At 37.9% G+C, this 27,445-nt stretch overlaps 1 long non-coding RNA gene across 1 annotated transcript in view; it reads left to right on the top strand.

Annotated features, from left to right (window-relative positions):
• The window catches only part of LOC124612819, a 35,064-nt gene extending 8,885 nt beyond the window's left edge, over positions 1-26,179 (top strand). Inside the window, exon 2 of the long non-coding RNA XR_006979573.1 lies at positions 25,804-26,179. This is a non-coding gene — a long non-coding RNA (uncharacterized LOC124612819). The remainder of the gene's footprint in view (positions 1-25,803) is intronic.
• Positions 26,180-27,445: the final 1,266 nt, after the last annotated feature.

Here is a 27,445-nt window from a genome sequence, read left to right as displayed (position 1 = left end):
GTCATCCAGTTTGTGCGTTGCTTTATGTGTAATGGCACTGCTCATTGTTAGCCATTCGCTGATATGCTTTGTCGACGTGTGAATTGTGTGTTTCGTTGTTGCCCCACTGTCTACAAGACTTTTAGACGTGGAGACGAGTACATCCATGGGTAGTGGCAAACGTAGAAAAAGTTATAGGCTTTTCACTTGACAACTTTGAAAAATGTTCTGTCTGCCCCTGGTAGCTGAGTGGTCAGCGCGACGGAATGTCATACCTAACGGTCCGGGTTCGATTCCTGGCTGGGTCGGAGATTTTCTCCTGTCAGGGATTGGGTGTTGTGTTTTGTCCTCATCATCATCATTTCATCCCCATCGACACGCAAGTCGTCGAAGTGGCGTCATCTCGAAAGACTTGCACCAGGCGAACGGTCTACCCGATGGGACGCCCTAGCCACACGGCATTTCCATTTCCATTACCAAATTTAAAAATTGAGAATTTCCGAATATGTGTAACTGTTTCCTTTTAGTGAGAGAAATCTCCCCCTCCCTCCCCCCCCCCCCCCCCACTCCCCTAACTTCGTTCAAGTATTTGTTACATCCTGTATAGCCCTTTGTTGCTTACAAATATTTAAATCTGATCATATTCTGGGAAGTTTGACGTTATTTTCTAATCCTCTTTTTTTTACTGATTTAATCTGATCGGTTTTTCTACTGATTTGATATTTTCTGTTTTTATATGTTAATTTACAACACAGAAGTCACAAAATGTGTGCTGATACCTACAGGTTTTGCGTTGTTGGTGTAAAGTGTAATCTACATTTAGAATTCATCTAGATGAGGAGGTAAACTTTCTAAAACCATTATGAAGTTATCTAGAACTACCCTTAACAGCCTAGGATATAACCAACACAGTCCTCACATTCCCAGTTGGCATTTGATCGTACAGCTGAATTGGTGGGCAGTAGAATCTATAACACTAATACTGTCTTAAGAATGGTGTTGTTAGCTTGCCAGGATAGAGATTGTGTCAACACCTACACATATCACTTTTTAAAACTTGACGAAATTTTCACGTTTATTTCCACTTCTAGTGGCGAAAAATAGCATTTTCTCTTTCTGAGTGATGCATCTCGGAGCACAGTTCAAGGAAAGAATAGCACACCTACTATTATAACTTAATCACTCTGTTACGCAAAACTGAATGTAGTCTCATTAAGTGAATGGAGAAAAGATATGCTGCTGAGGCAATTAAGTTATGCAAGGGAGCGAGTGGTTATCCTTATGGCAATGGATGTTCGCTAGGTGTATCAGTCATTATTGCGTTGTGCTGGTCACGGAGGAGAAGAATGTCCTGGGAATTGGTGATGGAGGCCAAAGATAACTTATTGGGCAGTATATTGCCAATATTTTAGATTGTATATGACACCTCCTTGGTCTAGAATAGCTATATGAAACAATTATACAGTGTGCTCAAAAAAAAGTATCGAATACTTTGAGAAATTGTAATACTCATCGAAACAAGAAACGTTTTTACAGGAGGTGTTAAAAGTGGCGTCCATTCACGACAAGGCATCCCTCTGCGCCACGGGGGTAAGGAATGACGCACCCTTTCAAGTATACCCAGTTGTTGTTGTACTTGCTGGCACCCTTTGAAGAAGCGACCCTGTATTGTCCTCACATCGTTGATTGGCTTGGTGTAGACCAATTCCTTCCAGTGTACCCACAACCAAAAGTATAGGGAATTGAGATCTAGGGAAAGAACGAGCCAAGGTGTGCCCCCTCCCCCCAATCAATCCAGCGGTCCTGAAATGTCTGTGTCAGATGTTCGCGCACATTGTGACGAAAGTGCACTGGTGAGCCATCATGCATGAACCACATATTTATTCGTTGCTGCAATGACACAGCCTCCAGCAAGTAGGCAATATATTAATGAGAAAGTCCAGATAATATGCCCTAGTTAACTTTGTGGTAGCACGTGTGGCCCTATTCATCTACTGCCAAGTACGCCGGCCCATATGTTCATTGAGAATCGGTGTGAATGCCGTCTTCCCTGAACTGATTGGGTATTTACATCTGCCCATATATGCTGGTTATGGAAATTCACAACACCATCTCTTGTGAACCCTCCTTATCGGTAAATAAAATCTTGGGTGTGAACAGTAGATCTGCAGCATACTTCTGCAACAGCCATTGACAGAACCGCCGTCTGCCATGATGATCCTGTGGCCTTAGGGCCTGAACACACTGTAGAGGATACAGGTACAGCAATTGTTCAGTTGTTCGTGAAGTAACCCCCAGACAAGAGAGTGGGACACGCCTCCTGCTGCTGCTAATCGTCGCACACTGGTCCCAAGGGTTTCTTCCACCAAACGCAGCATACGCTGGAAAAGTCTGTCAACCAGCTTTTCAGAGGTCACTCTGCATTGTTGATACTTTTCAGCTTAGAGAGCACAGGCTTGCAGGCTACATCCATTTGCTAAACCACAGCAGAATATCACATCAGTCATTTCACTTGTCGAGTAACAGGCTTCCATTGCTAACAAATGGTGGAGGAGAGAAAACGTAAATGGACTACAGCATTTATACGTTCAAACAGTGCAATAACAGTAAACACATAAGTGCGTTTGGAAGAAGGTAAAGTGCCATGAGCCATACTCACGATTGACAGTACAATAAAGCACACAAACACGACGAAAACTAACGCAGCCTACACCACGACTCCACAGCTGACTGCTGACTGACTACCTAATGATAGGTAGAGTACTGTGAGACATCACAATACCTTTCCTATAAACACGTGTTTATCTTGGAAAGTATGTTTTTCCTGACGCAAGTTTATTGTTTCGATGAGTGCAACCACCCCTCAAAGTACTCGGCACATTTTTTAATACCATTTCATATCATTACTAGTGGTTGAACAACAAATCTATCAATAAACATTAAAGGCAGCAACCCATTTTTATTCATGTTCTAAACTGGTGCAAAGGGTAACACAGGATGTAATATTTCTAGCTTAGTACCAATAATTCCTATTGTAAATATTGATTTTTTGGTTTGCAAGAAAGAAGTGCTTGGGTGTCTGTTGTATGAAATGCATCTTTAAAAATGAGTGTACATATTAAACTTATATGCAGCAGTATAACTAGTTCTAGTGTGAAAGTAATCATTTGGGAAATTAAAGAATTTTTGTCATTTCTCAGTTGTTTGCATTCAAAACGTTTAGTTGTATTATTATGGTTGCTGTTCACTTCTTAGCTTTTCGATTAAAGAAGAATTTCACAGAACATTTATTTTTTTCTATTTTGATACTAAAGAACATCTCTTTATTCATTTTGATGTTCTTGTTTTTCATTTACATTTTTGTAAAATGAGCTAATTTAGTTTTGATACTGTGCAAGTGAGTACTATGAACTCATTAAAAATAGAAATAAATAATTTCGGGCTTCAGTGGTTTATATAAGTTTCTATTTTTGGCCAATATACAGTATATAAATCACAGCTACCTGTGTTATTTGCTCCAGTACAGTTTATGTCAAATGATTATGAATTATATTGATTACTTTCATAACCACTTTTGCAAGTATCAAAACGTTTGATGACAATATCTATCTGAAACTATCACATTTTTATACAATAGCATATGAAGACTGGTAAGACTGATAAGTGACAAGCTACTTGCCCTAAAATATATATATAAATGTGTACTCTTCAAGGGTAGTATATACATTTTGTCTGTGCTCCAAGATGCTTCAGAGAAGCCAATGGTAATCACTGAAAGTAATGAAGCAATTAAATCTTCCTCCCATTCACTCAGGAATAATGAAACCACAAATGAAATAATCATTATTTTACAGAATTTTTGTTTTTAATGAAAACTACTACTACTACTACTCTGCAACAGATGAATTTATGTGTAGCTAATATTGATTTCTTTTGCTAGATTTAACTCTAGACTGAGATAATGATAGAATAAATCATGAAAATGTCAACATGTAACTATATTTTTCTCTTATATTATACAGAGTGATTTTTTCCACCATGTACAAACTTTAGGAATTAATCGATGACCTCTCATCGAAAAAAAGGACTAATGAACGTATGTCTGGAAGTGCATCCTTTCCATAATAGAGACTAATTATTCAGTCACATATTGTTGCAGACACTGCAATATAATGCACGCTATACCATGCAGCCACAGTTATAGTATGTGCTGTAAATGGTTTTCATGTGGCTCAACGCATGTGTGTACCTGTCACAACATGTTCTGTCTCACACATTCACATAGGCCAGGCTGCATATGAACAGTGTCAAAGTCAGCATGAATACATTGCTCCATTATCTCCATATCTGGAATGGGCTCTGCATACTTTTGAGATGGCCCCATAACCAGAAATCGCACAGGCTGAGATCCAGGGAATGACTAGGCCATGCAATTGGACCCCCTCGTCCGACCTATCGACCAGGGAAGACACAACTGAGATGCGTCTGGATGTTGTCAGTGAAGTGGGCTGGAGTACCATCATGTACCATCTACGTAACCCTTCGAATCATCAATGGAACTTCTTCCAGTGGGGGAGGAAAAGTCACCCACAAGAAACGCTGATAGTTCCGGCCTGTTAGGTGACGTGGACAGAAGACTGGTCCCAAAATACGGTCGCCAATTATCCCTGCCCACACTAGTGCTGATGATTCGCTGTCACCATACCTTGAGGGCTCTGCATACTGTCTCATAGATGACTGTAGTGAAAGTTGAAGATACCACCCTGCGTGAAGGTGGCCTCATCTGTGAATTGGATGGATGACACAAATCCAACAATCGTGGTTGCTTTATGAGGAATCCAGTGATGAAACTGTTGCCGATGTCGAAAATCTGTCGCTAGTAAGGCCTGCACAGGCTGAGTGATAAGGGCAGTAACAATGATCATGGAGAATGTTCCACACGATTGTCTGGCTTACCCTGTACTGGCGGACCATCTGACCGGTATTGACACAGCGTTCACCTTCCACAGTGTTAATCACGTTTACCTCCAAGTCTGGTGTCTGAACAATTCGGGTACATCCCTCATGATTTCCCTCTTCCTGAAACAACCTTGTCTCAGACAAACGACGAGACATTGTTGCAAACACTGAATGCTGCGATTGTTGTGCCGGGGATAGGTCTCCTGACACAGCCTTGCTGCCTACTGCCTGTTGCCATTTGCCTTTCCGTAAGTAAACACTACGTCGGTAAAATCTCTATTCAAATACAGAACCACTGTGTACAACTATGTAGCACATCCACTACAAGATGGTCAACAAGTGAAATGAATAGGACACAACATTACCAATTACTATGGCAGGAGAGGGCGCTAGGGCATGATGTATGAAGAACGATACTGCCCTCTAGGAGGAAACCATGCATACTGTAACTGTGACTGCAAGTATTAGACTGCAGTCTCTGTAACAAACAATGGTTGAATTAATGGTCTCTAGCATGGTAACCATGCGTTTCCGAACATAATTTCTTTAGACCTTTTTTGTTCCATATCTTCTGATCAACCAATCCCTGGAGTTTGTACACGGTGGAAAAAATCACCCTGTATATTATATTTGTAAGCCTATTCATACATATACATCGAAGACAGTTGTTGTATTCATGATCTACTGAACTTAAAAAGAAGAAAAGCATAATTCATAAGCGTAAGCTATTCTTTTGATGAATTATCTGTCTCATGAAAACGTTGATCTTTGACCTCCAATTCCACATTATAGTGAGATATTGCTGATATGATCCATGGTACATACTAAGAAGTAAACTATATTTTGCAACCATGAGTGATACTTAATGATGATTCACTTATCTTCCAATGATAATAATATCAACTCCTCTGAATTTCTCAGTGATTTTATTGACTGATTTTTTTTCATTGTCAAAATATTATTTTGTTAGTATTTGAGAATGAGCCCATTACGACAACACAAAGCACTTAGAAGTGGGCATTTGCTTCCATTTCTGCCCATATTTCTTTCATTCCCTGTGGGCTTCCTTTCTGTCTTCAGGTCATGTTCTTCCAATTTCTTCTTTGGTTTTTACCCTTGGTCAGCTTGCCATTTGTGAATTTTGGACTTGATGGTTTCGTGGTTTAGGACATTATCTGGGATTATTCCTACTAGTTCAGATAAGTCTTGATCTCACCAACACATTTCATTGTGCCTGTTTTGACTTTGTTCCCGTTGTCAAGGGAAAAAAATCAGGTATTTGTTTTGTAGGTTGTCACACAACAGTTTTTCCAGAACTGTCCCAAATCTGATGTAAACTAGAATTAAACAGACCTGTCCAATTGGAACCATTAATCTTCACTGTTAGGTTTGTATCAGTACCAGTGATTGTCAGTCCTTGGTGTAGGTTACGTTTCCATACCCAGTTGCACAGTTCATCCATTGAAGAGACCACTTTGGAGGCACACTGAGCTGAGTTGCAAGTTCACAGGTGTGCTGCTGGTCATGTAGGCTGACAGTGGAGGCCGTGCTTAGTGAAATTCATGGAAGGACTCGCTGGCAGCGTCACAGATCAATGAAACTTCGCTTTGACGATCCACCCCTGGGCACCATTCGCCAGAAAGTCACATATCAGATACGATTTCACATGTTGCAGAGCCTCTGACAGAGTCCATTTTTAACAAATGAATGTGGAAGGAGAAGTAGTTCTGTTTTTGATGGGGCCCAGAAGAATGCTATTATGAGCAGAACATAACAAGCAGAACTTCTTAGAAATACACAACCTGCGGTAGACAACATTAGAAAGTGGCGTAAGAAACCGGATTTAGGCCACCTTTGAAGGTGTGGGACCCCGCTCAGCTCAGGCACTACAAAAAAAGATGTTTTCCGCAATATTATAACAGCTAGGGCTGGCTAACGTAAATAAATTAGTAGTTATAGAAACTCGACTGTGCTGCCGAACTCCCATCACATTGTCCATAGACAGAGGCAGAAAGAGAGCTCCACACAATTTCTTAGCACCAAGTTTCAGGGAGCGTATAGTGATTGACGCGTGAAACAAGAGTCAGGGGCTGGCAGCAGCTATTTTTAAGGCGTCTTCTTAATCGTCTGCGCTCGGAATATCCGTAGCACAGCCAATCTAAATGACGTAAAGACCGAAAAATGCGATAACAGACATCTTCCTTTATCGGAAGCAAACGATGCAAAATAACTTCAGTGCCAGGGCTACTCACCGTCGGATGTATTGTCGCCAGACTACCACTCCACACCTCTTTAGCCGAGCAACAAGCCGCCTCTTTGAGCCTATGAGTGGGTGACAGAAAATTTCCTGGCTTCGTTGAACTTAGCCACAGACGCAACCAATGACCGATTTCGCATCCACGTCAGCCTCCTCCTGCAGATTAACATGGCGGGATCTTTCGAAGGCAGCGAGACGCTGTATGGACAGCCAAGTCGTTTTTACTAAGTTTCAGTAATTTCAAGCTTCATTCAGAAGACCTGCTGAAACGTCCCCTTTGGAAAATTATATACTACTGTGTCCTCTGAGGCCAGCCCGTTCTCCTGATCTTACACCTCTGGATTTCTTTCTGTGGGGTGCGTTAAAGGAGAATGTGTGCCGTGATGTGCCTACAACCCCAGAGGATATGAAACAACGTATTGTGGCAGCCTGCGGCGACATTACACCAGATGTGCTGCGGCGTGTACGACGTTCATTAAGCCAGAGATTGCAATTGTGTGCAGCAAATGATGGCCACCACATTGAACATCTATTGGCCTGACATGTCGGGACACACTCTATTCCACTCCGTAATTGAAAACGGAAACCACGTGTGTACGTGTACCTCACCCCTCATGGTAATGTACATGTGCGTCAGTGAAAAAGTCCAATAAAAAGGTGTTAGCATGTGGACGTAATGTGCTGTTCCAGTCTCATCTGTACCTAAGGTCCATCACCGTTCCCTTTGTATCCCTACGTAATTCGGTGCTCTCCGATACACACGATCGAACAGCGGAGGAGTGGTACTCAAGCGTCAACTTTAGGTTACAATATCTCCGGATGTAATTAACATTTTACAGTGCAACAAACGGCACTGATTACGTATTTGTTTATATGTTCAGATGTGCTAACAAAACTAACGGGGTTCCATTTAAAAAAACGTAGGTTTGTGTTAAAAAACATACTTCCGTGCATTTTTGTATGGTTTGTATTAAACAGTTACACTAGCCCCTCTCCTCATGTTCGGTCTGTGGAATCGGTTCGTCAGTATTTGATGTGGTTTACGAAATATATCCAGCGGTAACGTTAGGTGACCCACCCTGTATATATATCAGATCATGACATCCAGTCTTACAAATTTCCTTTTTCGGTCGGACACACGTCCAGACCGTCTGCTCTCAAAACTCTGCCATCTCTCTCCCCACATCCACCACTGCTGGCGGCTCACCCCCAACTGCACAACGCTACGTGCTGTTCACATCCAACTGCCCAACACTACAATAGTGAATATTCCAACAATGCCAACCAGCCACAGACTGCACACAGCACAGTCAGTGATTTTCATACACAACGCTACATGTCGTTACAAACATAAAAACCTAAACAGTCTACAGTAATTAAAACTTCCGGGCTAAGAGGCCGTGGTCCAATAGTAGAAATACTTCTCCCTGACGTTTCGTTGCCAGCTGCGGGCAACATCATCTGAGGTGAGTCTACGACTGGCTGCAAGGCCGTGGAGATCCTGTTTATATAGAGTGTGTAGAGGGCGCCACCACTCGTCACGTGTTGTCAACAGTAAAACTATCTCTGGCTGGCGTCATTACTCTCGATCGAAGGTAATTGATTGTCACATCTTTGGTACAAAGTCGATCGCCATACCTTATCTAAGTTCAAGCCTTCTTCTTTACTGTTAAAATTATTGTGGTCTTTAAAAATCTCTACAGCCTCTCTTTACATACGTGCACAATAATGCGATGTCTTAGCTAGCACGCTCGTCTCACTAAATTTTATTTCATGGTCACCCGTTTCAAAAACATGTTCCGCTACAGCCGATTTGTCCGTGTGTTCCAGTCGACAGTTCCTTTTATGTTCAGTTAAGCGAGTATAGATACTTCTTTTTGTGGTTCCAATGTAAACCATCCCACAACTACACGGAATCTTATACACACCAGGGGTAGCTAAAGGGTGTCGTGCATCTTTCGCCGATCTTAAACATTCACTAATCTTCTTGGTGGGTCTGAAGATTGTTTCAACTCTGAACTTTCAGTACTTTCCCGATACGGTCCGTAATATTGTGGATGAATGGAAAAAAAACTTTCCCCACCGATGGTTGTTTTCTTCTGGGATGGAGTGCTCGGTCTATCTCCTTTCCAGCGTACCCATTTTTCTGGAAAGCTGTTCGCAAGTGATTTAGTTCCTCTTGCAAATAAGCTGGCTCACAGATTTTATTAGCCCTGTCCACCAATGTCTTGATAGTACCTCTCTTCTGCCTGGGATGATGGTTTGAATCCTTATGAAGATAACGATCGGTATGCGTATCTTTTCTGTAGACTTTGTGACCCAGAGTCCCATCTGCTCGTTTAATTACTGAGACGTCCAAAAAATTAATCTGTCCATTACTTTCTGTCTCCATAATGAATTGTATTTTTGAATTGATGCTATTCAAATCCTTCAAAAAACGGTTCAGTTCTTCTTCACCATGATTCCATATGAAAAAAGTGTCGTCCACATACCGATACCACTTCAAAGACCTTTTTCTGGCTGACTGCAGTGCTTGCTGTTCAAAAAATTCCATAAAAATATTAGCAACGGCTGGACTTAGAGGGCTACCCATTGCCACTCCATTAATTTGTTCATAGAACTCATTATTGTACTGAAAATAAGTCGTGGAAAGGCAATGTCTAAACAAAGCTACTATATCAGTAGAAAATGTCAGATATGCAAGCAAGAGCTTCGTTGACAGGAACCATGGCGAACAGAGACACCACGCTATGACTAAACAGTCTACTTACATAGACCCCATGCTCCCCACAAAAATTTTGCAAATTGTTTTGGGCAGTGCTCAATACATATTTGTTTGAAAAAATTTATATTAATGCTAACAAATATATCAAATACACACAATTATTGATACACTGTTGGTCAAAAGCAAAAATTATCCACTGTCCATAAAGACAGTCCTGATCATTCATCACAGTAGTAATTACATTGCACAAAGTATGATCAGTAAAAGAAAATGCACACAGAAGTAGTGGATTTCCATGCAGTCTTGAAGAAGTAATGTTGTCCTTCCAACGGAAAGACAGTGACGACTCTTGGGATGCAGACTGTTAATGGGACATAACAGAGCAAACCCACAGCAGAATCAGTCAAAGTTTTGAAGAATATTAGCAGGTAGGTCATCACAGACCCACTGTAATTCTGGTAGAGGTTATGGTATTGGTGGGCCACCAGAGGTGCAGACTCACTGCAGTTCTTGTAGAGATGGTAAGCAGCCATCTGTAGACAGATAACACATTTATAGGCCAAGACAGGTTTAAAAACATAAATTATTGTCCTGTTGAGAATGGGCTTTCTGATCATGATGCTCAGCTAGTTACAGTATATGACATAGCTCCATTCAGTAATTCAGAACTACCCTCCAAAGTTCTGCGTTCAATTAATGACTCAACAACTAGAAAGAAATTTCCGAGAAAATCTTCAGCAGTTAGACTGGGATGAGGTGTACAAGGAGCCTGATGCTAATTTAAAATATAACTTACTTCATGATACACTTGTTAGAGAATTTGGTAACTGTTTTCCCAAGAAAGTAGTTAAATCAAATTATAAGAAACCACGCAAAAAACCTTGGCTTACTAAAGGAATAAAAATATCTTGTAACCACAAAAGGGAACTGTATGTAACAACAAGAAAGAGTAATGACCCAGAAACATCCAAATATTATAAAAACTACTGTGCTACATTAAGAAAGGTTATTAAAAAGTCCGGAAGCATGTGCATCATGTCTAAGATTAATACCTCTGATAACAAAATCAAAAAAATTTGGAATATTATTACAAGGGAGACAGGGCAACCAAGAGTACAGGATGATAGCATCACCATCAAAGCGAATGAAAACTTGATTAACAACAAGCCGGAAGTTGAGAATATTTTGAATAATCATTTTTTAAATGTTGTAGAGAAAATAGGATCTAAATGTTCATTAGAAAAAGCAAGGCATTAATGGAAGAGGCCTTACCCACACAATTTGATACAATTGAAGTTCCACCCACCCTACTGCTGAAATTAGGAAGATAATAAACTCTCTCAAGAATAAAAGCTCACATGGAATTGATGGCATTTCCAGTAGGATAATAAGAGCTTGTTTCCAAGAAATAAGTGGGATTCTTAGCCACATATGTAATAGCCCTCTGAAGCAGGGTATGTTCCCAGATAGACTGAAGTATGCCATTGTTAAAGCACTGCATAAAAAGGGGGACATGCCTGATGTCAACAACTACCACCCAATCTCTCTTCTGACTGCCTTATCCAAAATTTTTGAAAAAGTAATGGATTGTAGAGTAGCTTCACACATTTGCAAAAATTAAGTTTTAACAAAATGTCAGTTTGGTTTCCAAAACGGTTTTTCAACGGAAAATACTAAATATACTTTCACTAATGAAATATTAAATGCTCTGAGTAACCGGAAGTCACCCTTCAGGAATTTTTGTGATCTATCAAAGGCCTTTGATTGTGTAAATCATGGAATACTTCTAGATAAGCTCAAGTACTGTGGTATGAATGGGACAGTGCTCCAATGGTTTAAATCATACCTAACTGGAAGAGTGCAGATAGTTGAAATAAGCAGTTCACATAATATGCAAAAAACTGGTGATTTCTCAAACTGGGGAACGATCAAGAATGGGGTGCAACAATGTTCGGTCTTGGGTCCTCTGCTGTTCTTAATATATATTAATGACTTGCCATTCTATATTCACGAAGATGCAAAGCTGGTACTTTTTGCTGATGATACAAGTATAGCTATCACACCCAACAGACAAGAATTAACTGGTGACATTGTAAACGATGTTTTTCAGAAAACCATTAAGTTGTTCTCTGCAAATGGGCTCTCATTAAACTTTGACAAAACACAGTATATACAGTTCCACATAGTAAATGGAATGACACCATTGATAAATATAGACTTGGATCAGAAATTGGTAGCTAAGGTAGAATATTCAAAATTTCTAGGTGTATACATTGATGAGGGGTTGAACTGGAAAAAACACATTGAAGATCTGCTGAAACGTTTGAGTTCAGCTACTTACGCTATTAGGGTTATTGCAAATTTTGGCGATATACATCTGAGTAAATTAGCTTACCATGCCTATTTTCATTCTCTGCTTTCATATGGCATCATATTCTGGGGTAACTCATCATTGAGTAAAAGAGTGTTCATTGCACAAAAGCATGTAATCAGAATAATTGCTGGAGCTCATCCAAGATCATCCTGCAAACACTTATTAAAGAGGTAGCGATCTTCACTGTAGCCTCACAAAATATATATTCACTTATGAAATTTGTTATTAACAATCTGAACGATTCAACAGTAATAGCAGTGTACAAGGCTACAACACTAGGAGAAAGGATGATCTTCACTGCTCAAGGTTAAATCTAACTTTGGCTCAGAAAGGGGTAAATTATGCTGCCACGAAAGTCTTTGGTTACTTACCTAATAGCATCAAAAGTCTGACATATAGCCATATAGCATTTAAAAGGAAATTTAAAAAATTCTTAATGGCAACTCCTTCTACTCATTAGATGAATTTTTGGATACAATAAGTGGGTAATTCCCCCCCCCCCAAAAAAAATTAAAAATATTAAGTGTCATGTAATATTTTGTGTAATGTAATATCTTGTATAGACACCTTTTATTAATCTGACACATTCCACATCATTACGAAGTGTCGTATTCATGATCTATGGAACAAGTACTAATCTAATCTAATCTACTGTGCGGGTGCACAGTTAGCATCGAAGAGTCTTGCAGATAATATAGCAAGTCCATGAACCACCACTTGTGCAATCACAAATAAAATTTTTGAAATGTCCTTAAAACCAGCAATGCTGTTAACCAGTCCCTTGCTGAATTATCAACACACATGCGAGCACTAACAGTCCCCCTTTTTTTCCTCACATTTTGTGCATACACTATGACCAACAAAAATGTGTGCAGTGAAATGAAATTTATTTCGAAGCACTAGTGTCTATACAATTACAAATTTACGGTATGAGAATACAATTACAAAGGTACAAAATACGTCATTAAAGAATGTAATAACACAGATAACGTTTGTAGTAATACAGGCTTTACAAAAGAATAGAAATAAACATATACATCAGCGTTACAGAAATTATGACATAAGTAAATAAACAAAAAATGAGAAGAGCTTTCGAAACATTAACTTCACACATGACCATTAAAACAGAACAGAATAAATAATGTATAAACATCTCTACAAAGTAAATAACATATTATTAATGCAAATTGTATTTGAAGATAACAGTATTCCTCATCATAGTGAATGTAACTGAGTATTAGAAAAATTGTACACTGTAATTCTTATCAGATAAACACATAAAGACAGGAAGAACACTAATACACAAGGGTACACAAACACATAGCAGAATAACACAAAAGGAAAGGACAGGGTTTTATCAGTATGACTTTTTTCATACGTTTTTTCTTGTAGCTTCTCAATGCATTTCTTCCAGTTCATCACAACTCATTCTCTTATATAGCCTACCAACTCTTAAGCTAACTTAAATCTACTGAGGTCAGATATATGTACTAAGGGATGAGGCAATGCAGCAGCACAAAATAATTAACACAAACAACAATGACAAAAAAATGCAAATTGGCAAAGCAAGCAGCAATAAATATAAATTATCAAAGAAAATGCAGCATTACAACTAATATGAGCCAATGTGCAGAAAAAAGAAAAATAAATCAGTAGTAAAACTGGCTTAATAAAATATAAAATTCAGTAGAACTATGCCTGGCAAACAGTAGCAACAAATGCAATAACTTATACCTAAACATGATAAAGCTCAAGCAGAAAGAATATTACAGTAGACATAGGAAATGTCTAATACCTATGTCAGATCTTAACGTTAGAGTGATGCATCACAATAACTTACTCTACAAAAAAAGTTATGAAATCATTGCAAAATTATGTAAGCAATTCATGTGACGAGAAATGTCTATTTGTGCGCCTTTTTTTTAAAGAAAGTAGATCATAAAGTTATTATTTAATGGATCTTTTAATGAAATTACATTAAAGAATAAACAGCTACCTTTTTTTAAATTTGTTTTCAGTTAATTTGCCTTTCGTTCCTTCTGTACGTACGAACTTTGTTGTAGAACCTCTTATTTATGTGTGGTAATAATAATTCATTTACACAGAATTAAGTACATTCAAAATTACGTGAATTCATATTAACTCATTAAGAATATTTAGTTGAGAATTAAATCCTTTACATAATTCGGCCTTGGCACACATTTTCTAAATGCAGTGGTTTTTTTAAAATATTTACTGAAATCTTTCCCGGCGTTAGCTATGGAACACAAGACTGTCTCTATTAGCAGAAAATGGTTAAATATTGCCAAGCCGACATTTAATTATCATTGATAAAACATACTTCACTATACATTTAAGTTATTTGAAAGAACCAAAATTCTTAAATTTCAACGTTAACTATCCGCCTATGAATGTACAAATGTGAAATTCGTAATAAATTCCGTCAGTCTCAGGATTGCTGTAAAAGAAAAACATTTTCTTAATTCACTGCTAATTTTTATCTGCTCCCAATTTACAGGTTTGGTTAATTTTTCTTAGGGGAACAATTTTTTTAAATGTGCCGCCGCTGCAAATCGTTCGGTCGCGGCACAGCCCAGCAACACCGCTAAAAATGCTGAAAATTCTTTAAAGAAATATTATAGATGACATGAGCAAGCTAATTTACATTAGTAATACAAACTTTTGTTAAATTATTATGTATTTAGACCACAACAATAATTCAACTTACATTAGTTTGTAATTTCTCCTCTAATGGCGGCTAAATCTAGATACAGACAAAAGAAGTCTACCCATTCATAAAATGCTATGTCATAGGTTCCTCTCACTTTCAGCTCTCCAGGAAGACGACAAAGAATACACTCTACGTGGTGCTTTTTATACTACTGCTGACCATTAACATCTCTTTGTAATCTTACAACATTATTTTCCTCTGTGGCTGAATTTTACATTTTTGCTATCGCAGATATTGACACATTTCGCAATTACGTTATGAGTATAGAAATATTACAATCATAAATACATCGAGAATATTACTACAGAAAATAAAAACAATAATAACGAATGTCCTTTACACAAAATTAAATAATATTTTTTGTTGAATAATTACAGTATATACAAATTGCTTCATAGCGGCGTATATAGTACAATCAAATTTTAGTTTATTAATAGTGTGAGTGTTGCCAGGGAACGTTACAATCTGTAGGTATAAAATAGTGATATTAGTACATCTATTAAATTTTATTTTAACCAATGTTCCAGTGCAACTAAACACTAGATATTAAACAAAATTAGCTAATATATATATAAACCAAAGCATGAAACGTCATTCACTAGCCATATGGCATTTCATAAGGCAGTAAAATATCTTTCAACTAGAAAGACAATAGATGTAAAATGTTTCTCATCATTTCATGAGGAATTTCTGTAAATATCAGAAATTATGAGCTCCAGAGTGTAATCATATGTTTTCAAGTATGAGCGTGTCGTATTTGCGGTGCTTTCTACAAAAAAAGTGAATAGTGGGGTTAATGGCCTCTTTTTTTCCCAGGCAACTATCACACAGCTGGGCGCCTACAGTGCATTACGTCAAGGTCACTTACCTTCCTTACCGAAATATTTACAACAGCAGTTTCCGCTACAGTGACAGTCACGTATAAGAAAAATTTCATAGGTCAAAAAATTAGAGTGGAAATGTGTAGAAACGAAATCTCATGAATAACAGTGTTTTGATACATTCATGCATGTACACGCATTTCATAACTCTTAAAGTACGATTCTTGGTTTCCAACATCCTTTTCACAAACCTGTGTCCCTAACCTCTTCTCATTATTCATATACATATAAACACATAATCACATTCCTTGTATAGCATCATCTTGTAGATCATAAACATATCTCACCAGTATAATACACATCGTTGTCATAATATCATCATCATATCAGATCAATCACATCTCAAAATCGTCACAGCTTCTTTCAATAATTTCACAACCCAAAAAAATTGCTCTCTGCTCATTTCAGTAGTGTCATCTACCTCAAACGTACTTCAATAATCATTATCCCACACCAAATGCATCATTCAAAGCTCTCATAGTATCACAATGGTTCTGAAAAAATATGAAGAGTTCACAAACTACAGACAAAACACAATATCATAAGAGTGAAGTTATCCAACTGTGTAGTTGTGTAAACATGTGTCACTGACACAATAAAAAAATGTATGTCTCTCTCAATTAAATGACCAGATGGCTGTGTAATTCTGTGTTAGAGAAATATGGTACCGATGTGTAAAGTCGTATAAGCAAATACCATATTAGCTAGGGCTTCTAGCGCTTGCCACACGCTTAGTACACAAAGTAGGCGTGTACCCCCTGAGGATTAATGTAATTGTATCGTCAGGTGTTACAGATTACAGCAATGGGATGAAATGCATCACCGAAAACCTTCTTTGTATCTTTGTAATTCAAAAATCTTTAAAAATAAATGTTTTAAGTACAAAAATTAATCACTAAAATGCGTGTCCTGCAGCGCTAAACTGTGCGCCTCGTTGTAAGATAATTTCTGTCATTACGTGACGGCAAAAATGTTCCAAGTGTCGTAATTATCGTCGTCCATAAGCAAAGTTCTGTAGAAGTCAATGTACTTACCTTGTAATGAACAAAAGTGAAATGCTTTGCATGTAGATATCGTAGTTATTACGCTTATTGCCATGATCAAGCAAGTACTGCATTGTAACGTATTGTTGTGCTACGGAAAAGGCTGTCTCATTGTAGCTATACCACAAAGTTACTACTAAAACATGTTTTACTTTCCAGAATAATGCAGAAATACTGTGCAGATATAAAGAAGATACACCGCAAAAGCAATAATATAAATTGCGTCACACATTAGTAGCGTCATCATATAATCGTGTAGCTTTCAAATAAACTAAATACTAAGTCATCTGTAATCTCTCAGAAACTACTTTAAATCCTGAATGTCTTTTCAAATAAACCAAAATGTTGCATTAAAATCTCATTAGCAGTATATGTTCTAAGTATGTAAGCCTTTTAGTCGTTACGTAATCGTGCAACGAGCAAGCAAGAATGTACACACAGTAACACTGTGCCGTCCGTTCACTACAACAATGCATTCGTAATTACAGTCTAAATATGTTCCCTAGGTTCTTGCCTGGATAGTTGACTTCAAAACATTGTTGCATGTTAACAGTTTCTAAGTGTGACAAAGCGTACTAGTAATGTGAAGTGAAAATTTTATGGCAAAGACTAAATTAAAAAGCAGATTATCTCTCAATAAACGGTTTTACATGTGAAATGTGGTGCAACCCTTTACTCTTCCTAGTACGCAGAGTTTCAACTTCAACGCAATTATCATGTGGTATATGTCGGAATCTGTAAGGTCCATTGTAAATCAGAAAGAATTTGTGACTCAAGTTTTTCTTCTTATGTGACAATGAATGAGCTTTAATGAGAACTTTCTGACCAATATATAGTTTCTTTGCATTTGCTTCACCGTGTAGTTTTCTCCATTTGTCTGCAGCAGAATTTGTACTTTTAATAGCCAAATGAATTTTGTCCTTGTGTCGAAGTTTACGTGTATTCGAAAAAGGTACAAGCTCTCTGATTCTGTTAGGTGGTTTTCATTCTTCAGTACAAGAATAGGTGGTAAAGCAGTGGAGTCATGAGGCATTTCATTCAGCACGTTTTGAAATAAGTGTAAATATCTGTCCCAATAATGACACTTTCTGTGACAATAAAGTCTGCAAAGCTTATTGATTTCTTTCATAGTCCGTTCAGACGGGTTACAATGTGGTGAGTACAATGAAATAAAAACAGGTTTGATTTTATGATTCCGAAGCATGCATGACCAAACAGCAGATCTGAATTGCGGTCCGTTATCTGAAATGACTTTACTAACGTGTCCAACTTCACGTAAGAAATTTTTAACAAAGGCGTTGGATACAAACCGTCCAGTGGCTTTACGTAACGGTGTGAAAGAAACAAATTTTTAGTAAGTTCAACAGCGACTGTAACGTACGAAAATCCATTCGATGTTCTGACAAAAGGTCCCAAGAGATGAACAGCAGCAAATTCTTTTAATTTAGAAGGAATGACAGAAAACAACGGAGCACGATGTGAGATGGTAGATGGTTTAGCTTTTTGACAGAGTTTACAGATAGACAAGACTCTCCATATTGTTAAAATAACAAGTCGTCCGAAGAATATGATAACATTTTCGTAGACAAAGATGTGCGTAGCAGAAATTAATGTACCAAATGAGCTTATTGACAAAATCGTCAGGAATGCAAAGTACCCATAGCTTGTCATCAACAGTGCAACGTTTGAAGAGTATGTTGTTTCTAACCGGATAATAATGCCGAATCTACGTGTTTGTTCTTTCATGCAATTTACTTTTGATGTCTTTCCAAATCAGACCCTTATCTTGTTTATCAACAATGTCCTTTAAAGATGTGGTGATGAAGTTTTCAAAGGCGAATTTCTGAATGTAAAGAAACTCAAATTTTTTTCGAGATTGCCTTCTGTGTTACTTTTCTCAATCTCAGCCGGTGCATGTGATAGTGCGTCCGCAACAATGTTCGCCTTGCCGGGAATGTAGACTATTGTGAAGCGAAATTCTTGCAGAAACAATGCCCAACGTTTTAACTGTCATGATTTAATTTAGAAGACATAAGAAATTGTAATGCACGATGATCACTGTATACCTGTACATGCTTACCAGAAAGAAAGAAACGGAATGCCCCAACGATAGCTAAAGCTTCTAATTTAGTAACGAAATAATTTTTTTCAGATTTTGTTAGCACTCGGCGCGCAAAAGCAATGGTTTCCTGAACAGTAGTGTCATTTTCTATGGCTTTAGAAGTATCCGTGCTAAGGCAGAAATCTTGTGACAGATCTGGATGAGTTAGTATTGGCGCGTTAAGTAGCGGTTCTTTCAAAGAATTGAATTCCAACTGTGCCTGTTCGTCCCAGTTCCAAATAGTATTTTTTCCAGTGTGAGAATAAAGTTTTTGTGTAACCAGAATTTACATATTCAGAAAGCGATGGTACAAATTTACGAGACCTAGAAAACTGCGGTCTTGTTTTTTTTGGATGGAACTGAAATGGCTCTGATTGCTTCTAACTTTTCAGTATCCGGCTAAATTCCTTCAGAAGAAATAATGTGTCCCAAAAACTTCACCTTTGCCCTACCTAATTCAGACCTTTCCAAGTTAACTGTAATTCCAGATTCTGCAAAATTACGTAATATGCTGTTGAGGATGCGGTTATGTTGTTCCCGTGAGGCTTCTGCTATTAGAATATCGTCCACATGTAAGGTGATGTGACGTTTTAAGAACTCAGGTAATATGGAATTTAACCCGCGAATGAATGCTGCCGAAGAAATGTTCAAACCAAAAGGAAGTTTCCGAAATATATAACAAACGCCGAAACAAACAAAAGCTGTGTATTTTCTACATCCCGGATGAAGTTCGATCTGATAAAAGCTGGATCTGAGATCAATGGAAGACAACACTTTTACACCATTAAAATTTTGAAGAAGTTCTTCCAACGTTTGCGGCCTGTCTGTTTCAGGAATGATGATAGTACTGATTTGTCTTGAATCTAAGGCAAACCTGATCGATTCATTTTCTTCTCAACAACATGTAATGGATTGTTGCATGAGCTTTCTGCAGGCTCAGTGATTCCCTCGTCAAGCATATATTGTATTTCTGTTCTAACACAGTCCCTATAATGTGCCGGAATTACGTATGGTCTAACACAAAATTTAGTATGCTCACAAACACGAAATTGGTATTGAAATCCCTTGATTGTTCCTGGTTTGTGAGTAAAAACTGTGGAGTGTGCCCATAAAATCTCAAAAAGGTCCTGCCTATCAGTGTCATTACAATTCTCAATTGTTTGAATTTTATTCTGAGTTAACTCATTAGTATCGATATCATCCCTGTCAGTACTTGCAGAGTGATTGTTAGTGTCAGGTTCTGTCGAAAGTTCCGAACTGTTGTCTAACAGGAGGTAAAGCCGATTAATTTCCTCGTCATGGTTTGAGAGCCAATCTTCAAATTTCAAAGCTATTTACTAACCTTCTTTCTCTAAACTTATTTCAGCATCATGAAAGTTTAAGATTGTTTTGTATTCATTCAAAGAGTCTACTCCCAATATAATTTTTGCTGACAATAATGGAACGATAAGAAATTTCATAGAGAAACTGTGGCTGTGACAAAAGAATTCTAAGTTGGTTTGTTGGCGTACATCTACACTTTTTCCAAAGATTGCACCTTGTAATTTAATCTTACATAACGGAAGAGTGGGGCAATCGTTCGATTTGTTGCATTTGCTAAAGGATGTTTCACTAATTATTGAAATGGGAATGCCATAGACAAGTACTGCTTTAAATTTTACATCATTTACTGTAATGTGAATCACGAGATATGCAATGTTGTTATGTTTTACGGCGTGTTCCTGGAGTAAGATGTCCCTAATGTCTTCCATTTTTACGTAATTAATAGCCACGGCAGCTGCATCGTCAGCTTCATAAGTACGTTTTGTGGCTGCCAGCGGTGTGAGTCATTGTCTACTGTCTATTTGTTGTCGCGCATTGTTATTGGGATTTGGAGATCCAACCTCTACAATTTCAGCTTGTCGAGAAGGCCCTGCCCTGTTTGAATCCCGCCATTTCTGATTAAATTCTGGTCTATTGTTAAGGTTATATCGTCTGTCGTCATGTCGGTAGTTTCTGTATTTTCTTTCTTGTCGGTCACGTGGTGGAGAACTTCTCTCTGAGTTGGAACTGCGCGCTGGGCTGGCTGTTGTTCTGTTTCCTTGATAATAATAGTTCCGGTTCCCATATTGTCTGTTTCTATGATTGTCTCTGTCATTGTCATTACCGCGGAGAGGTTACCTTCCCTGTAATTATTGCTACTCTGCCAACGGTTGTCATACGGCTGGTGTCTGTTTTGGTCACGATTAGCGTTGTAAGAATAGCCTTGTCGTGTCCAGTTATTATTTCTGTCATCGCGGAATTGTGACGGATGTGACCTGTAATTGTTGTGCTCCTGATTTCGCGTCCCGCGATTGTCAGTGTCAATTTCCAATTCTTGTAACAGTCCCTGAAAAGCTTCATTGTCGTCTTTGCAATGTCCTGCCAAAATAATATGTCATAGATGTTCAGCCAATTTGATTAAGCAAATGCGAATAACTTCTGAGGGGCTGTACATGTTTGACAGATACTGATTTTTGTGCAACATGTCTTCAAAATATTTTGCCGGACTCGAAAGTTCACACTGTTCAAAATGCTTCATCATTATGATGCTACGTTTTACTCGGTCTTGAGTAGCTTGAGACCAGTATACTGAGAGGAAGGCATAATAAAATTCTCCTTCACTGTGACTATCGCGAATGACCAAACGCATTCTTACAGCAGGTTCATTTTCTAAATAGCCACACATAAATTCCAGCCTGTGCTCTAATAACCAGTTGGGAGGAAAACAATGAGAGAATTGATGAAGCCATGCTTGTGGATGAATGTTGTTGCCGGCATTCTTAAATGTTTTTAATTTACTTGTAGTAATAAACAGCTTACAGCAAAGTCATCACGACGGTGAGTCGCAAATCGGTCATTGTTACGTCGTGTCGGCGGTTCCATCTCAAAATTCAGTGCACCTTGCCAATTTCTTTCATAATTTTCGAAATGCCCTGTGTTATTATTTTGTGGCTTTTCCGTATTTCCATGTTCCTCTTCCCGTATTGGAGCGCGAATATCCTTTGAAATATGTAAATCCTGTATTACTTTTGCCGACTGATCTTGTACTTCCCGGATTTATCTTTTGTGTTGCGTATGAATTTGATTTCGATTTTGTTTAAATTTCTTAATTTGTTCATACTCTTTGTGTCAGTGAAGGCTACAGGTCTTGTGTCATTCAGATCATTATCTACCTTTGTAGATGAGTTAGTGAACTGATCCGAAAGTTTGGCTACTTTCTCCGATAATGAACTGATTTCCTCAGTGGGTTTTTCTGAACCAAGTTTCAGAGTGTCCATTTGTGTTGAAAGCGTATCTACTGTGTCTTTTAAGTTTTCCTGAGTTTTTTCAAGTTGCGTCACCGAATTGGTAGATGCAACTGAGTCAATTTTAGCTTGCAAGGTGTCGTGATTTTCATGAACAATAGTTTGCAGCTCTTTTATGTCTGCTTCTCGATTCTGTATTGCATTTTCATGACTCGAAAAAATAGGTTGAAAATTCTCATAAATTTGTGGTTTTACGTCATTACACACTTTTTGACATTTAGATTCAATTTTGAGTATCTCCGCAGTTAAATCTTCACGCGTTTGTTCCATTGAGTCTAACTTTTGATGCTGTTGCTGTGTTTGTTTCTGATTTTGTTGCATTGTGTCTAACTTTTGTAACTGTTGCTGTGTTCGTTCCTGATTTTGTTCCATTGCGTCAAATTTTTGAAGCTGTGGTCCCATTTGTTGTATTAATTGTAATAATAATGCACTGGTGTCTGAAACATGTTCCTCTGTACTTTTCGGCAGTGTATTTGCACCGACAACATTCGCATTTTGAAAAGCAGAAAATGTGTCTTGACTTGACTGAGAAACGGGTAACGACGCAAAACCTGAACCTACGATATTTGATATATTGTGTCCCGTCATTTCTGGTTCCTGGGGCAAGCTGTTGCCTACCGATCGATCGACAGTACTACCCTATTCACTAGGTGCTTCACTGTCTACACGATTATTTATTGCCTGATCCATTCCCCTATTCACAATTACCAAATTACTATGTTGAACATTAGTTAATTCATTACATGGTGGCGCTAACACACTACTCTCGTCTTCACTGTCCTTTCTCAGTTTACTTTGGAGCCTATTATTACGTTTTACACACGCCATAATTGTGACAATATTACACACGATAACACAGAAAAGTACACTTCGAAGAGCAAAATAAGAAAACACCTTAACATAGCACTGAAAATATCTAATTAATTCTTAGCACAGCTGCGAAATATCTGGTGCAAATCTACATGCATGCCACAACTGTTTTACAGTACAACAAAGAAAAACTACAACTACAAAGAAGATTCTCTCTACAATTACGCGGCAGTAATAAACAATAACTACACTAATTACACAAAGTACAAGAAAAAAATCAGAATACTCCAGGGAGGGATCCTCGGCTAATGGTCGACATATGAAACGTCTCCTTTGGAAAATTATATACTACTGTGCGGGTAAACTTCTACGTTATTTGATTCTCAAACAGCTGAGCAAAACTGAACGTACTCAGACATTTCTCTCTTTACTTATTCTGATCATCACTAAACTGACATACAATATTTTTAGCGCAACGCAATCTGGCTTTCAACAATCCCTGCAAAAGAATGGCCCTGACTAACAATAACCTATACCTGTCATGAATCACTTACCTCACAAAAATCTTCGTTACTCGAACTACTGTAATACAACGAACGCCAATACTGCCAACTGTCAGCTAAATAAAGATTGTAACTACTGGAGGCACTAACTACTGATAGGCATAATTAGCAAATGAAAGATTTTGATAGCGAAAAGACAATGTATTTACCTTAATAATGTTCAAAAGTCATCATGTATAATTATATATCAGTTCATGGCATCCAGTCTTAACAAATTTCCTTTTTCTAACGGACACACGTCCAGATCGTCCGCTCTCAAAACTCTCCCATCTCTCTCCCCACATCCACCACTGTTGGCGGCTCACTTCAGACTGCACAACGCTACGTGCTGTTCACATCCAACTGCCCAACACTACAATAGTGAAAATTCCAACAATGCCAACCAGCCACAGGCTGCACACAGCACAGTCAGTGATTTTCATACACAACGCTATGTGGCGTTACTAACATAAAAACCTAAACAGCCTACTTACACTGCTTGTAGATTTTACAATCGATATGCTTTGAATTTCTGCCACAGATGCAAATGTGTACCCTCGTCCAGCGTTATCTGCCTTTGAAAAGTAAGATTTCGCCAATCATGGTACGACTTCTCGAATATAATAGTTTTGAATTCATACATATTTATTATAATTAGACCTCAGATCCTTTAAGCATACTTGTCATGGTATTGGTCTAGAGTTTGCAATCTTTGTGGGATGATTTATCATGCAATTTTAATGTGATAAAATGAATTATGATTGTGTAATTTTGTGAAAGCGACTTTTGGAGCGTGATTAATTATGTCAGATCAACAGTCCAGTTATGTCAGATCTACAGGCCTACTTTGCACACCTCTAGGCAGCGTCCTGATCCACACCCCTATAAAGTCTTTAAACGTGTCTGTAGAATCTTAATCTGTTTTTTTACTATCACTATTGATATTTGTGTGTTACTTGATTTCCTGATTGTTTATGAGTGGGTATTGTTCAACTACAAGATTTGAGGCTAGAATTTTTCTTAAGAGTTTGCGTTCTTCTTTCCCAAAGCTTTGAGATTTCCTGTTCAAAATCAGTGTTTCTAATCAATTGAAGTGTCCTGGTTTGATTGTAAAGAGATCTGTTTTACAAAGAGGGTTAAACTGGCCGATAAATGTTACTGAAAATTCCAAATTTTTGTGCAAGAATACATGAAGCTTGATAAAATGAAAAGCTACAAAATTCTTAGGGGTGTAAAAGACTGTTCCAGTGTAGGTAGATTAAGAAACTGTGACGTATTATACTTAATAAACAAAAGTGAAGACAACAGAAGAAAATGGAGTGAACAGATCCAAAGAATGACGAATAGTAATTTACCTTACACACCCAGAACTACGATATCTGGTTGGCTGAAGAGGTCTGGCCAGGTCGAGAAAGAGATGGGCGCGGTCACAAGCAAAAGTGTAAGACTTGAAGGGCAGATGACGAAGAAGAAGCTACAAACAGTAATAACAAACATGAAACTCCGTGGCAGAGTCAAACTGTATGCTGCAGCGGGACTAGAACCAGGCACCTTTGCCTCTCATAGACTCATAGAGAAGTGTTCTTCCGAATGAGCTATTCAAGCACAACTCGCGAACTGTCCTACCAGCTTTAATTCCGTCAGTACCCTCCAAACTTTGTAGAAATTTTACAGCATACCTTGCAGGACTAGCTCTCCTGAAAGAAAGGATTCTGCACAGACGGGTCTTAGCCACAACCAGGGGGATATTTCCAGAATGAATTTTCGCTCTGCAGCGGAGTGTGCGCTAATTTAACATTTCCTGGCAGGTTAAAACCATGTGTTGGACCCAAACTCGAACGTGTGACATTACAATCTGGAAACAACAAAAATGTTATGTCTTCTATAGCTGTATAGATACGATCTTTGAGTTCCGAGGCACTAGAATAAGGCGAAAGGAAACATAGGAGACTACTCCACATTCAGTTAGAAACAACGGCACCACTACTGAAATAATAAAAAATTTGTACAATTTCTGTATGTGCTTACGAAAATAAAATTTCTTTTTTCTCTCAGTGCTGTATTTATTATTTCAGACTTCCAGCTAACGAAGAGGGATGACTGCGCTGCCTTGCGTGGAAGAAAAGATAAGCCGCCATCTACCAGTGGGATTCCCTGACAAGCATGACGTTTTGGGTCTCCTTCACTATTTTACCTTTATTTTGGCTGTTTAACCGTTACTTGTATTTTGATTACATTAAAGACTGATAACAAACCAGTAACTCATGGATTAGAAAAAATGAATACATTTCATGTAAGTTGATTAGTTGTGTAAGTACAGGATGTATCCACGGAATCTGTGTATTTTAGTCGAATATTCTTCGAATCACTATCGTGAAAGCATTTGGTAAAGGCTGGAACTAATATAGTGACAATGACAAAAACTACAATAAATACAGAAATATTCTTATAGCTATTGCTATGTGCCTGGAACTTCCATGATGCAAAGATATATATCACAGTGACTATTATATTCTGTATACATTAAAACGGATTTTTAACTATCGAATGACTAGAACCTTGTCACTCCACTGTATCTTGACCAACATCAATGACGAAACTGGCTGCTCTGTCGTATAATACAGTAAGCATCCACTTGTAATATTGTGCTTTTTATTTTTATTTTCGCTTGGGGCATGAGATCTTACTGTCATTCTATTTGGTCAGTGACAATTGACCACTGCAGTTATTGTTAATGTGTTTAAAATGAGTTATACTGAATTTTTAGCTCTAGTCTTCAGAACAAACATATTTCAATGGATCAGCTGGAAGGTACAACAGGTATTAACACAGACAATATAAAAAAACATATTAAAATAGTACAAAAAGCATTTCCCATGGTGTTGCAGCTATAAACTAAACTGAAGGGGTGGGCAGAAGAAATTGCTAACCTCAACTTACTAAGGATTAGTTTGATCACTTTATTTGTTGTGTTTCAAGAACACCACATGCACATAACAAGCAGTTTCACAAGTACTGCAAGAAAGTGTTGACTACTATGTTAATTGGCTTGTCTTAGTGTATTCATGTACTTATCTTTGAATTTAACGAAACATGTATTAATACAAAATATGCTCCTGCCAGTAGTATTTTCTTCCACTGACCTTTTCATTGACACTAAAGTTCAAATACTAAAATACTTTTTCAACATGAATTTAACAGCTGTATTAAAAACTTGATCACTGTTCTAATTTAAATGTTACATAATATTTTGTGGGGACTGGATGTATTATGAACTCAACTGCTGTGTAATTTTTTCCTTGAAACATCAATTTTACTGCCGGTGAACAACAAACACTTTAGATCTCTGAACAACTCGTTGTCCCAGTCACAAAATGGCTCTCTATTAATTTTGGTACCATACAGGTGAGACAGAAAACATCGTACCCATGATGGTTCCTTTTGATAAATTGCCATCTTTAATCCAGATCTTTGAGTATCTCTCTGTAGCGTCTTCCCAAGCAAGTTTCACTGTTTGCATCATTGAGTCCCAGTTCTGTGATGGATATAACTAATATTGTAATTGTTGATAAAAACTCAATAGAAAGTATAACAACTAGACACATCACCTGAGCAGTACACATTACTAAAAAATCTTCATGGTAAATCTACTTTTCATGTATAAAAAAATCAAGTAAAATACCTCATAAAACTGAAATCAGTAGATTATTTCCATTG

Source organism: Schistocerca americana, chromosome 4 (genome assembly GCF_021461395.2).
Source record: "Schistocerca americana isolate TAMUIC-IGC-003095 chromosome 4, iqSchAmer2.1, whole genome shotgun sequence".
In the NCBI taxonomy this organism is placed as follows: domain Eukaryota; kingdom Metazoa; phylum Arthropoda; class Insecta; order Orthoptera; family Acrididae; genus Schistocerca; species Schistocerca americana.
This window is presented reverse-complemented; position numbering and strand designations above follow the sequence as displayed.